Source organism: Protopterus annectens, chromosome 6.part0 (assembly GCF_019279795.1).
Source record: "Protopterus annectens isolate FY-2018-M chromosome 6.part0, PAN1.0, whole genome shotgun sequence".
Lineage (NCBI taxonomy): Eukaryota > Metazoa > Chordata > Ceratodontiformes > Protopteridae > Protopterus > Protopterus annectens.
The window spans coordinates 1615857877-1615869683 of record NC_056737.1 but is presented as its reverse complement, the minus strand read 5'-3'; the positions used below and the strand labels follow the sequence as shown (position 1 = coordinate 1615869683).

At 42.6% G+C, this 11807-nt stretch overlaps 1 protein-coding gene across 1 annotated transcript in view; it reads left to right on the top strand.

Moving 5' to 3' along the window:
* Positions 1-11807, top strand: part of NDUFA10 (NADH:ubiquinone oxidoreductase subunit A10) — a 440169-nt gene that overhangs the window by 181393 nt on the left and 246969 nt on the right. The gene's annotated exons all lie outside the window — the stretch shown is intronic.

Below are 11807 nucleotides of genomic sequence, written 5' to 3'. Positions count from 1 at the left end.
AAGAAGACTAATAAATAGATTTCATAGGCCCTATGTTTGTCACTGTTGTTTTCCCTTTACAGCCATCAATCATTATAGAAAGTGTGGCAATATATTTTAACAATCTGGAGACCATCCCCATTCCAGAAAAGGAAATATAAACACCGTCTTACAAGCGATTAGACAAGTAAAACAAGAAAATATACAAATATTCATTCCATAGATTCAAGTCAGTAAGTTTAGTGTTCCACGCTTAGTTTGTTTGTGTCTTTCGGCTTTTCCCGGTTAGGGGTCGCCACAGCGGAACTCCGGTCCGCTAATGATTGGCAGTTGATTTTTATGTACCAGCTTGCCTGACCTGATGCATAACCTTCAACGAAGGTACGCCCATTCACGCATGCCTCCACGCAAAAGACGCTCTAGTTGAGAATCGAACCGGACAGCGTCTTACTGTGAGGCGATACTGCAGCACCACCACCGATGGTATAAAATTTGCATTAAGCAAAAACCAGTCTTCAGAATTTTCTTCCAGCATTTAAGTTAATGCTAGAAGAGTTACACCTATAGACGCCCATGAAATGATTTTTAGAAATCTTGAGCAATTTCTTTAATAACCATAACAAAGTATTAAAGCAACTTGGGAAGTAAAATTCTCACTGCCTGTGCATTATTAATCAAAGTGGAGATCCACAAGGGGTTAACCTCAGAAAAATGCCATATAATATGAATAATCTACTTTTTGTCAGCCTTTCCAGCAGTGATCTGTGTCACTGTAGCTTTTCTCTTTCAGCGTAGATGGTGAATGTTGCTTAGTAGGTTTAGTTGTTTAAATATAAATGTGGGATATTATTACCTATATTCTATTATGAAATCTATTTCAGTTTCACAGCAATAACAATCTCTAAGATCTAAGATTCCAAACATTAAAGAGCTGGCTTTTCTGCCAAACTGCGAACAAGAGTTTATTGGGCATCAAATGTAGATGCACAAGTATTACTAGTAGTGAACTTTACATTTAGAAATTTAATTTTGTACATCTGTAAAATTCTTTATTTTACTGCAACTCATTCCCAAAGGTCAAGAGTGCAAATCACACACTTCTTAATCAAATTTCACCAAAATATAGTTTTGTTTTTCTATTGCAAACAAGGGATTCCCCAGATATGAGTAAATAGGGAGGGGTTTTATCACCCCTAAACTTTAACCAGTCTCAGTTTTCACACCAGCATTCTTTGCTGCTTGGATCCTCTCCCACTTTAAGCATACCAAGTCTCCTCTTGAAGGTGGCCCCAGCCTCCGATATGTTTCACTCCCTCCTTCACCCCACTAACATATGCTTTGGAGTTTTAGCCGGGGCCGTCTCCTGTTTGGATCAGGGAGGCTACAGTTTCCTTCCCTAAACCATCCAAGCCATCTTTGATGACTTTGTCTAGGTCTGCCAGAAGTGTCAAGAGTTCTGAGATGGAGCAACTTATGTGCTCCTTCTTAAAGGTCCAGATGGACCTTGAGATTACTCTCTCCCTTGGCTCTGAGAATAAAGGGTTTCCCCTGCCTGTTCTATCCCCCAGCCTATCCTGCAGTGCCAGGACCCACGGCTCCAACCATACCTTATCCTTCCCTGCCACATGTTCTGACAGCTTGGTTGCCTCAGGCACTGTCACCTTCCGTGATGTTTTTGACTGTGCTTTCATTGTAGCTGAATGCATTTCAGGGCCATAGTTTCAGGACCACCACCCTGGGATCCTGGTTGGCGTTTAAACTTTTGAAGCTATACCTTACTTTGAGCACATCAGCCTTAGCATAGCTCTGATCTCTGCATTGGATCTGATGGGGTTGGCTTTGGACACTAGACCCTCTCCTATATCTACCGATTGTTAAGAGAGCCATGCGCAGCCATTTAGCTTCTACATCGACTTACAGCATTGTAATGGGGAGTGTTTCTCATTCCAAGACTGGGGTTTCTGTTATTAAGTCAGGTCCATCTTGATCTTTTCATCCATCTGATACTTTGGCTTTCAACAGTTAGCTCTGGGACAGCACATGCCATTAGACCTTGAACAGCCCCAGGCTAGTGGATCCCCTGCTTCTTCAGTGTTCCCTCCAGCTTTTCCTTGTCAGGAGGTGCACATGAAGAGTTAATGCAAAAGCATTTGGACTCCCCTGAGGAGTTGCTTATTGAGACTTTAAACGTCTGTGGAGGAGAAGGGTCCCCTAAGTCACTCAATGAAGGTGCCTTAATTTGGTGATCATGTTGCAATAAGAGGAGCAAACTTAGATGTGGTACCCTCCAATAAGGAAGAGACCCCCCCCCCCATGTTACTTCCTCACTAGTGAGGTTGGATAAACAAAGTTGTCTCATTTAAAGTAAAAATCAACCCAGAAAATCCAGCTAAACCATTAACAGTTAGGAACTATTCAAAGGCAAACTACATCCTATTTAAGTGACAGTTTGTCAAATTTCAAGGCTCCCACAAGCCCCGAGACCATATCAGAATTATTCACAGGGTCAGTATACAGACATGTGAATGACTGCATAGAGGGTGACGTACCTACCCAAAACAAATCTCACTGGTAGAATCCTCAACTAAACAGGGTATATAATAAAAGAAGAAAACCCATGGCTAAATTCAGGGAAAGCAACTCCCTTAAAGGCAGTGCTGTCTTGGACAAGTCCAACAAAGCTAACTTTGAGGTCAGAATAGCCTTGCAGGCTAAGGACAATAAGAAGGTCTTCAGCTATGTCAGGAACCTAAGTGGTAACACACAGCAGTGGACAAACTGGTGGTGAAGGGTGAACCACCTACACTGACCATGGTGAAATAGCAAATGTATTGGCTGATTAAATTCAGTTCAGACTTCACCCCTACTCCTTCCCAGCTCCATCAGCTGAAATCCCCTACAGCATATTTCCCACAGCTGTCAGCAGGGACCAGGTGCTGGCAGCACTGTTTTTGACTGTGGCTTCATTGAAGCTTAGTGCATTTCAGGACCATCAAGACCAGAGCCCTGGGATCTCTATTGACATTGACTTTCAGAGCTGTATCTTCCTTTAGGCACTTCAGCCTTAGCTCAGCTCCTGAACAGTCTAAAACAAGACCTGTTAGGACCACTTAACGAACTGTATTCTAAGTGAATGAAGGGCCACAACAGTCATTCCTTTCTATGAGGGCAGGCCACGACTGACCCAGGGAACTACAGATCCATCAGTCTAACTAGCCTAATATGCAAAACCATGGAAAGAATTATCATGGAAAGGATAAACATGGACATTGGCAAACTGCATACACTGGACCCATCACAATTTTTGGCTTTGTTAAGGGAAGGTCATGCCTACTTAACCTGATAGAATTCTTTAATGTTTTGATAGGGTCACCAAGGCAATGGACGAGGGTAAAACAGTGTCTACTGCATATCTTGACCTGGCTAAGGTATTTGATACAATACCCCACTCAGGCATTGTTGACAAACTCTTTGCGCTAGTTGTAAACTCTTACATAACTCACTGGATTGCCAACTGGCTCACGGACTGGACCCAAGAAGTAAGGATTGGTGACACATCTCCACCAAGAGACCGGTCACCTGTGGAGTACCCCAGGGCTCTGTGCTCAGCTCTCTGCTGTTTGGCATCTACTTCTCTGAAGTCAGGGTTAACATTCAAAGCCTCTGGCTCACCAAGTTCACAGTTGACTGTAAATTGGGAGCTATTAGAGTCCTCCCAAGACATAAATATCTTGAAAGTGGGTTTAACACAGACAAATGAATGGTGGCAAAACCATGGCCTAAAATCCATTGCCAAAAAATGCATTATTGTGCCCTTTGAGAAACTGTCAACTCAAGTTACTCCATCGATAAAATGTCCCTAAGAGTCAACCCAGTAGTAAGAGATCTGAGAATATATGTAGATGGCAATCTGTCCTTTGACCAATATGTAGCTAAGATAATAAGACAATCATTCTGTGTCACTCAACTTCTAGGTAAGATATGGTATCGTGGTCCAAGGAACTTTACAGCACTACTCCACTCACCTTATCAGACCTGTCATTGAATACAATGCTACCTTTGGCATGTATCTAACTAGACACTTGCAACAGTTGAAATGCCCACAAAGGTTTCTCACCAGAAGAATTCAGGGCATGAATACCCTGTCTTCCACTGATTGCCTAAAGGCTCTGTCTCTGTTATTTAGTCTCCTACAGGTTGCTGAGTGGTGAGTGGAGACTTTTTGCCTGGCTTACAGAGCTGCCTCAGACCCAGCTGTGATGGATCTGTTACACGTATGCAAAACAAATGGCACCAGAAACACTTGATCCAGGGATCTGAACTTTGCTTGTGACATAAACAGAATGTGCTGATGAGACAGATATGCGTGTGTCCAAACGATGCCCACACAAAGGAATAAGCTCCCAGTCCACGTAAAACAGAGTTCATCCCTAACCCTATTCAAGCAAAACCTTGGCATTTGGATTGGAAATAATATATTTGCCCCTTATCTGACCCCATGTCCCTTGTGGACAGAGGCTATCAATAAGAAAAGTATTATCCTAACACCCCCTTAAAAAAAACCTTAGCAACCTGCCTACTAACATGTCCCCTCCCGGTATGATACTGGGGACCCAAATGGTTTGGGGTGCACTGCTAGGCTTGTAAGGGCCCTAGTGATTGTTAGAAACATAGGGTTGTTACTAGGCTATTAGAATTGATTATTGAAGGGGGAGCACAGACTCCCCCACCCCTGAGGAATCCGTCTTTCTTAAGGTACTTGGTGAGGGCCCATCCACATTCTGGGTGGTACCTCCTCTTCATATCCTTGTCAACTTGGTCTCAGAGGGCTTGAAAAGAACAATATGTGTTGGAGCCAATCCCCTAAAAAAAACGGTCACAATATCAGTTCCTTCCAAGGAGAGGCCTTTTTGGAGACGGTGTGCAGCAGTCTTGGGCATTGGACCATTTAGGCAAGTGCACTTACACTTCAGCCACATTTGCTTTACATGTATTGAATTGCTTTGCTCACCTGATTATGGTACCTGACTCTACTCCAAAGCATAACCAGAAAACATAACCAAAAAACACCACGAATAAAACTGTTTGTGAAGCAAATTTTAGTATCACCAAAATACCATCTGGTACCTCGGCCTTTCCCCTTCAAGTATACATTTCAAAATCAACTCGCACAATAAATACAGGATAAACCCCATTTACATTAATTAATTAATTACAAATAATCAAATCCTTAAAGTGCACAGAACTTCATACAATATTTGCTTTTCTTCAAACCACATACTATAAATGCATATTATAAAATCCCTATAGTTATTTTTTTATAACATTTAATAATAATTAATAATGTTTACAAATGATTTAACTCAAAAGTTAAATAATTTGGAAAGTAAAATGATTCTAAACTTTGGTACCCATTTCCAGTAGGGGACTTAATTTAGAAGTCAATTTGGTTTAATAAGTAAATGGAGACTTTAAAATGTGTTTTGGTGCTACTAAAGTTTGCTTCACAAACAACAGTTTTGTTTGTGGTGGCGATCTTCGTGTTTCACTGTTGCAGTCATCACATTTGGGTTATCTGCTTGCAGTAGCCCTCAGTTGGACTGATTATCAAAGTCTTAGGTCCTGCGTCGGATGCTGTCTCATCTTCCATAATGTCAGGTAGTCAGGGGTATAAAGCATGCAGCTGACGCCATTACCCCAGACTTTCTTGCCGTGCGGTGCCCAAAGTAGAAGCAGTTCGCAAGTGCTGGTCGTCCGACTCCTGAAATTTTCATTTTTGAGTTTCAGAACCGAAGTCTTCAACTAAGCTAAGTACCCTGTTGGGGAACCTTTTTCTTGCTGTAAGCCGATGTCAGTAAAAGTTACCAATTATATTTCTTTTGGAAAACAAATACCTCATAAAGATTTTCATTTGTACTGCATTCCTTGCCTAGGCCCAGACCACGACGTACCTCGCTGTTGGTTTTGTGCCTTATTCAAACCCCGAACTATTCGTCGTTGGTTTATTTACGCTTCTAAATATTTTGGTACTCTGTTCAATTATCCAGAAATGGCTTCGGTAAGCCACCCGACTACAGACATTCCAAAAAAATGCAAAGATAAAGACAGAGACAGACTGCATAGGTTTAAAGCTGCCGACGATGCTTCTACTAAGCTAGTCACCAGTTCGCTGGTACTCAGTGAGGCGCTTTCGCAGCCCCTGATACCCACTACTTCAAATTTGCAGGCCTCTACTGAGACCCACTCGGAGTCCGGTATGCCGCGAGATGCTTCTTCGACTGTGGAACCTGCGGATGTCTCTACTTTGGATGGGTCCGGAGCCGCTGTGCAGGCACCGGCTTCTGAGGGTGTATTCAGGCCTACTGACCTGCATATTAAACTGACGCCATCTTCCTCCTCAAGACCTAAAACTCGATCCATGCCTAGAAAACTGACGCCCAGACCGCATGTTCAGGCCAGGCCCCTATGCCTAAAAAACAAATGATAAGGATGGCTGAAGACCTTATTACTCTAATCAGGGGAAGCCACCCTTCCCCCTCAAGAGACCTAGGACTGATTTTCCTTCTGATTCTTCTAATCAGGACTCTGAAATTTCTGTTTCCTCTGATGAACAGGATTTATCATTATCTACCTATGAGGATTCTGATGCAGAGGACTCCATTCTCTCTGCTTCCCCTCCAGAGGATTTCTCTTTTACTTAAACCTTGCATACTCTTAGGGAGTGTTTTCACTGGGAGAGCCAGGATTACTCTGACTCCAAAAAGAGGCTTAGGGATTTCTTATTCCTGCCCCAACACAGGCCTTTAGACATCCCTCCTGTACTGGACATGGTTGATGATGCATTCTCGGAATCTAGCTTGGCCCGTGACTCATTACAGGGTTCCTGATTCTCACAAGTTCCTTTTTAAAAATCCTACTGCGGATCCTGAGACTATTTCACGGGGACCCAAGGGCATTAAGGCTACTACTGCAAAAAATCCTACCCCCTCTGACAGAGATTCCAGAGCGCTGGATAGATGGGGTAAGAAGGTATACACTTCTGCAACCTTGACCATTAGGGCCTTAAACTGCCAGTTTCATATGTTAAAGTATCAGCAGCATATTATTGGATTGCTTAAACAGAAAATGATGTTGATTCCTGACTGTGCTGAAAATAAAGATTTACAGGATTTAATGCATTCTGCTGAACAAGTTGGAAAACATACTTTGCAATGTGGTTTTGATTCTTTAGAGGCGTCTTGCAGGGCTGCTGTCACTGGGTCTGTACTTAGAAGGCATGCTTGGCTTAGGAGCAATCTTTGCCAGATCATGTTAAAGCTAAATTGCTGGATGCAAGGACCCCCCACAAACAAGCTTGGAAAGTGGATGCCCTATCCTTTACCTGGAAAAAACTTTCAGTTTATGCCTTTCCCCCTCTGTCTCTCCCCTCCAAGGTACTGCTAAAGATCAAACAGGACAAACCAAGGGCAATACTGATTGCACCAGACTGGCCACACCAACACTGGTACCCCCTCTTGCTCAGTATGTCACTGCTGGCACCATGGAACCTGCCTCAGACTCCTGCCCTGCTGTCCCAGCGGGAGGGCCAGATTCTGCACCCACAGCTTCAAACCCTGAACCTGGCAGCCTGGCTAATTACCTGATCTCTCCGTTACCATCCCTCAGTAGTAAGTAAGTGATGGGTGTCATTTTGGAGGCATGGAGGCCTAGTACTAGAAAATCTTATGCTGAAAAATGGAAAAGATTCTGCTCCTGGAGCCTAACTCAGGGGATGGGCACAGCAGTGCCCAATTTACCTCAGATTCTTCAATACTTAACTGAGATGCTTCACAAAGGCCTTTCCTTTTCTGCCATCAAAATTCATGCCTCTACCATTTCAGCTCATTACAATACAGATCCACCCCTCTTCTCCCATCCACTGCTGAAGCAGTTCCTCAGAGGGGCCAGGAACTTAAGGCCACCCAGGTAAGCCCCTACTCCAGCCTGGAACCTTAACTTTGTACTGGAAAAGCTCACTTTACCTCCCTTTGAGCCAGCTACAAATGCAGAGTTGAAATTCCTTTCTTGGAAAACAGTCTTCCTTCTAGCCATCACTTCAGCAAGAAGGGTGTCTGAAATACAGGCTCTCATGGCAGTGGAGCCTTTCATCATCTTTCACATGGACGGGTGTCCCTCAGGACCAATCCCTCCTTCGTAATCAGTCCATTCATTTGCCAACCTTTTCTAATCCACATAACAAAGGGGAATGAATACTGCACTCCTTGGACGTACACAGACAACTTAGATTTTACTTGGACAGGACTAATCCTCTCAGGAAATCTGAACAGTTGCTGGTTGCATTTGCTGCCGGGGCAGAGGGGAAGGCCATTTCAAAGCAAACCATTTCTAAGTGGATAGGCCACTGCATTCATTTCTGATATAAGCAGCATGGAAAACCTACCCCACAGGGGATAAGACCACATTCAGCCAGGGCTGCAACTACCTCTACAGCCTTTCTCAGAGGTGTCCCTACCAGGGACATCCTAGAAGCTGCTTCCTGGAGTTCTGTACATACCTTCACCAAGCATTACCACTTGCCAATTTTTTCTAAATCCAGAGCTGGCTTTGCCACTGCAGTCTTGCAGGGTTTTATAGCTGGTCCTAATGCTATCTATTTACCTCCTCCCATCCTTAGCTTTGGGAATCTACCCAAATGTGATGACTGCAACAGTGAAACACGAAGAACGTAGTACAGTTGTGTACACTTACCATAAATGTAGATGTTCAAGTGTATTCACTGTTGCAGTCCTGGTTACCCTCCCTCCAGCCCCCTGTCTTCTATTGACTATACCTCTATTCTTGTTTGCTTGTTGGAGGTGTAACCTTGTATATAATTGCTTCCCATTATGGGGGCACCTGACATCTGGGGCAAGAAAAACTGATGTAATGGCATCAGCTGCATGCTTTATACCCCTGACTACTTGACGTCATGGAAGATGAGACCGCATCCGACGCAGGACCCAAGACTTTGATAATCAGGCCGACTGAGGTTTACTACAAGCAGATAACCCAAATGTGATGACTGCAACAGTGAATACACTCTAACATCTACAGTTATGGTAAGTGTACACAACTGTACTTTTTTTGGTAATTCCAGCTGGGGTTTTTTATAAAATCTGCTCCAAAGACAACTGATTTCTGAGATGTCCAAGACTGTAACATTACAATGGCCGCTAGTGGTTCACTTGTCCACAATGCTATCCATAGTAAATATTTCCATGAGGCTTCTTTTGAAAACTGCAAATGGTATCATCTGAGGAGCAGGCACTGGCATTACTGTGTCCTGCCATGTCTGGATGTGTTTACGTAACATTGCAGACTGCTTCAAGGTGTTCTAAATGCCCCATTTGATGGATCCACTCTGTTTGGACTGTAAAAGATGCATTGTCCAGCAGTGAACAAGAAGGAAAGACTTTGTCATAAGAGTCTGTTTCTCCACCGCAAAGGACATTTTCTAGGAACTGGAAATGAAGGGGGTGGTTTGACTCTCTTTCATAAATTGCAACAATTTTTCTGAGATGCTTCCAGTGGAGGAGCCCCGGCTGGTAGGGTGGAGGCCTTTAATGGACTTTACTGCATGAACAGGAATGATCTGCAAAATCAGGGTTTCCAGGAACCTTTCCCTGGTAAGCCCTCCAGCGCAGTCTGTTGTTCTTTGGAGGCAGTTGGAGAAGGGTACTTGGCTTTCCACACAAGCTTGAGAGACCATCACTTTATGATGTTTGGGTGTTGAGAGTCCGTTCCAGAGGTTATTCCCTTTTGTATACTCCAGATAAAAGTCAAAGATCCCCTCTCAGCATTCCACACCGACAGCAAAGGAAAGCAGCAGTGGAGATTTGAAAGCTGCTGATGAACAGAGTCATCCAAGAGCTCCCACTAGACCAAGACAGATCTAAGGTCTACTCGAGATTCTTTTTAGTGCCAACACAAAACAAGGAACTCTGATGGTAATCTTTAGTATTATAGCCACCGCAGCTCTATTTTAGGATGCTGGTACTTCTCTTAAAGATCTGGAAGGTTTTCGTTAACGGTACTTTATCATTTTCTTGTCCCTTCGCTTCCAAACTTACCTAGGAATACCATGCATTTCTGGAGACTTTCAAACTTACACAGGAATACCATGCATTTCTGGAGACTTTCATGTAGATCGGTTATACAATCACTATTTTTCTCATTTCCTCCTATCCAAACTGTTAATATTTGAGCCTCATCTACCTCTAACCCTCTCATATTTAACTTTTCCGTAAATATTTCCATTTGTACTTTCTTGATTTCTACATTTCTCTGATTTATACAACCTTTCATAAATTTTCCAAAATACTTTTTATACCTCTACAGGATCTCTGGCTAGTTTACTTTGTTATAGGCTCTTTGGCAACTTTCTACCTTCTGTTGTCTGAACTGTTGTGGTAAAAGCTTTTGTGCTCTGGCATTATCACAAAACAGTAGCTTAACAGCAACCTTTCTAAACTTGTACATATTATCCAGGTTGTCCCTTGTTTTCTCTTTAGCACTCTGCAGATGCACCTCCTCTTGTTCTGAGACTCCCCTTATTCTGCAATACTTTAAACTTTGTTAGTCCAACTAAATTTTAGTTACTACTTAACCGTACCATATCTCTTTCTTTTATTTCTACCCTACTTTTAAACTCCAGTTTCATTTTATCCCACTCCTTGTCTATATTTTCTGAAGAAATTTCTATTTTCCATAAAAATTTCCACTACTCATTCTTAAATTTCTCTCAGTTTTAACAGATAGGTGGGTAGGTGCCAGTGTAATTTTTATTTCATTATCCTACGTTTTAATTTTAATTATTGTCACATGATCTGAAATAGTTATTGGATGCAGATCAAAACTTTCAATTAAATGCACATGCTGCTGTCAAATATAATTTCTGTGTAGCATAGCCCAGTTTTTGTACCTTGAATATGTAAATTTCCTCCATGCTCCTACAACTGAATTCACATCTACCATACCAAATATTTTCATAACATTCTTCAAAAATCTACCTACTTTTCTTACATTTCCCCTTCTAGGCACCAAAGGTACTTCCTTACTGTTGTTAATCAAATTGGAATCTCTACTTATAAGTAATATTCTCTGCTGAAAGCTAATTATTTCTCACAGAATTTTGTTAAGCTCCATTGTTTGTCTTAGGTGGAATAAAAATACATGCCAGTATAATCCTCCTCCCTTGCCACTAGCACTTCACTACATTTCTACCTTTTTTTTCCCCTCGTCTATCACTATTGGAGCTCATGTAGCAATTAATGTAAGTACTTCCCTTTTCCTTTGTTCATAGGTAGGTACTAGGTTATCGGCCCTGGGGCCTATACAAGCCCAAAAAGGTACCCTGGCTTTTGCCACCCAAGAAAATTATTTTCCTGTGCCACTGTCGAGCAGAGCCACAGAGGTGATCCCCAGGGTGAATTTCCTATTTCCCATCCAGTCATCAAGATTTTTCTTTAAGAGTGCTAATGAGGAGCTTTGTTTGATATAGATAGGTAGTTTATTCCAGAGTATGGGAAGTCTCTGGGACAGGAATCTATCCCTCCAGCATGCTCTGTTTATTGTGGTAACAAGGTTTAGGTCCCTAGAGCATGTAGCTCAGAGGGATTGGGATTTCTTTAAGTGGAGCATGTCCAACAGCTCTGGGTTTGACATAGTATGTTAGGCAGAGATCACCTCTGAGTAGGCAATATGCGACTGAGTAAAGCTGGAGTTTTTTGAGATGGTCTGCGTAGGGCATCTGTTTGTAGCCGGTAATCCTCTTTGTGAGGTATTTCTGA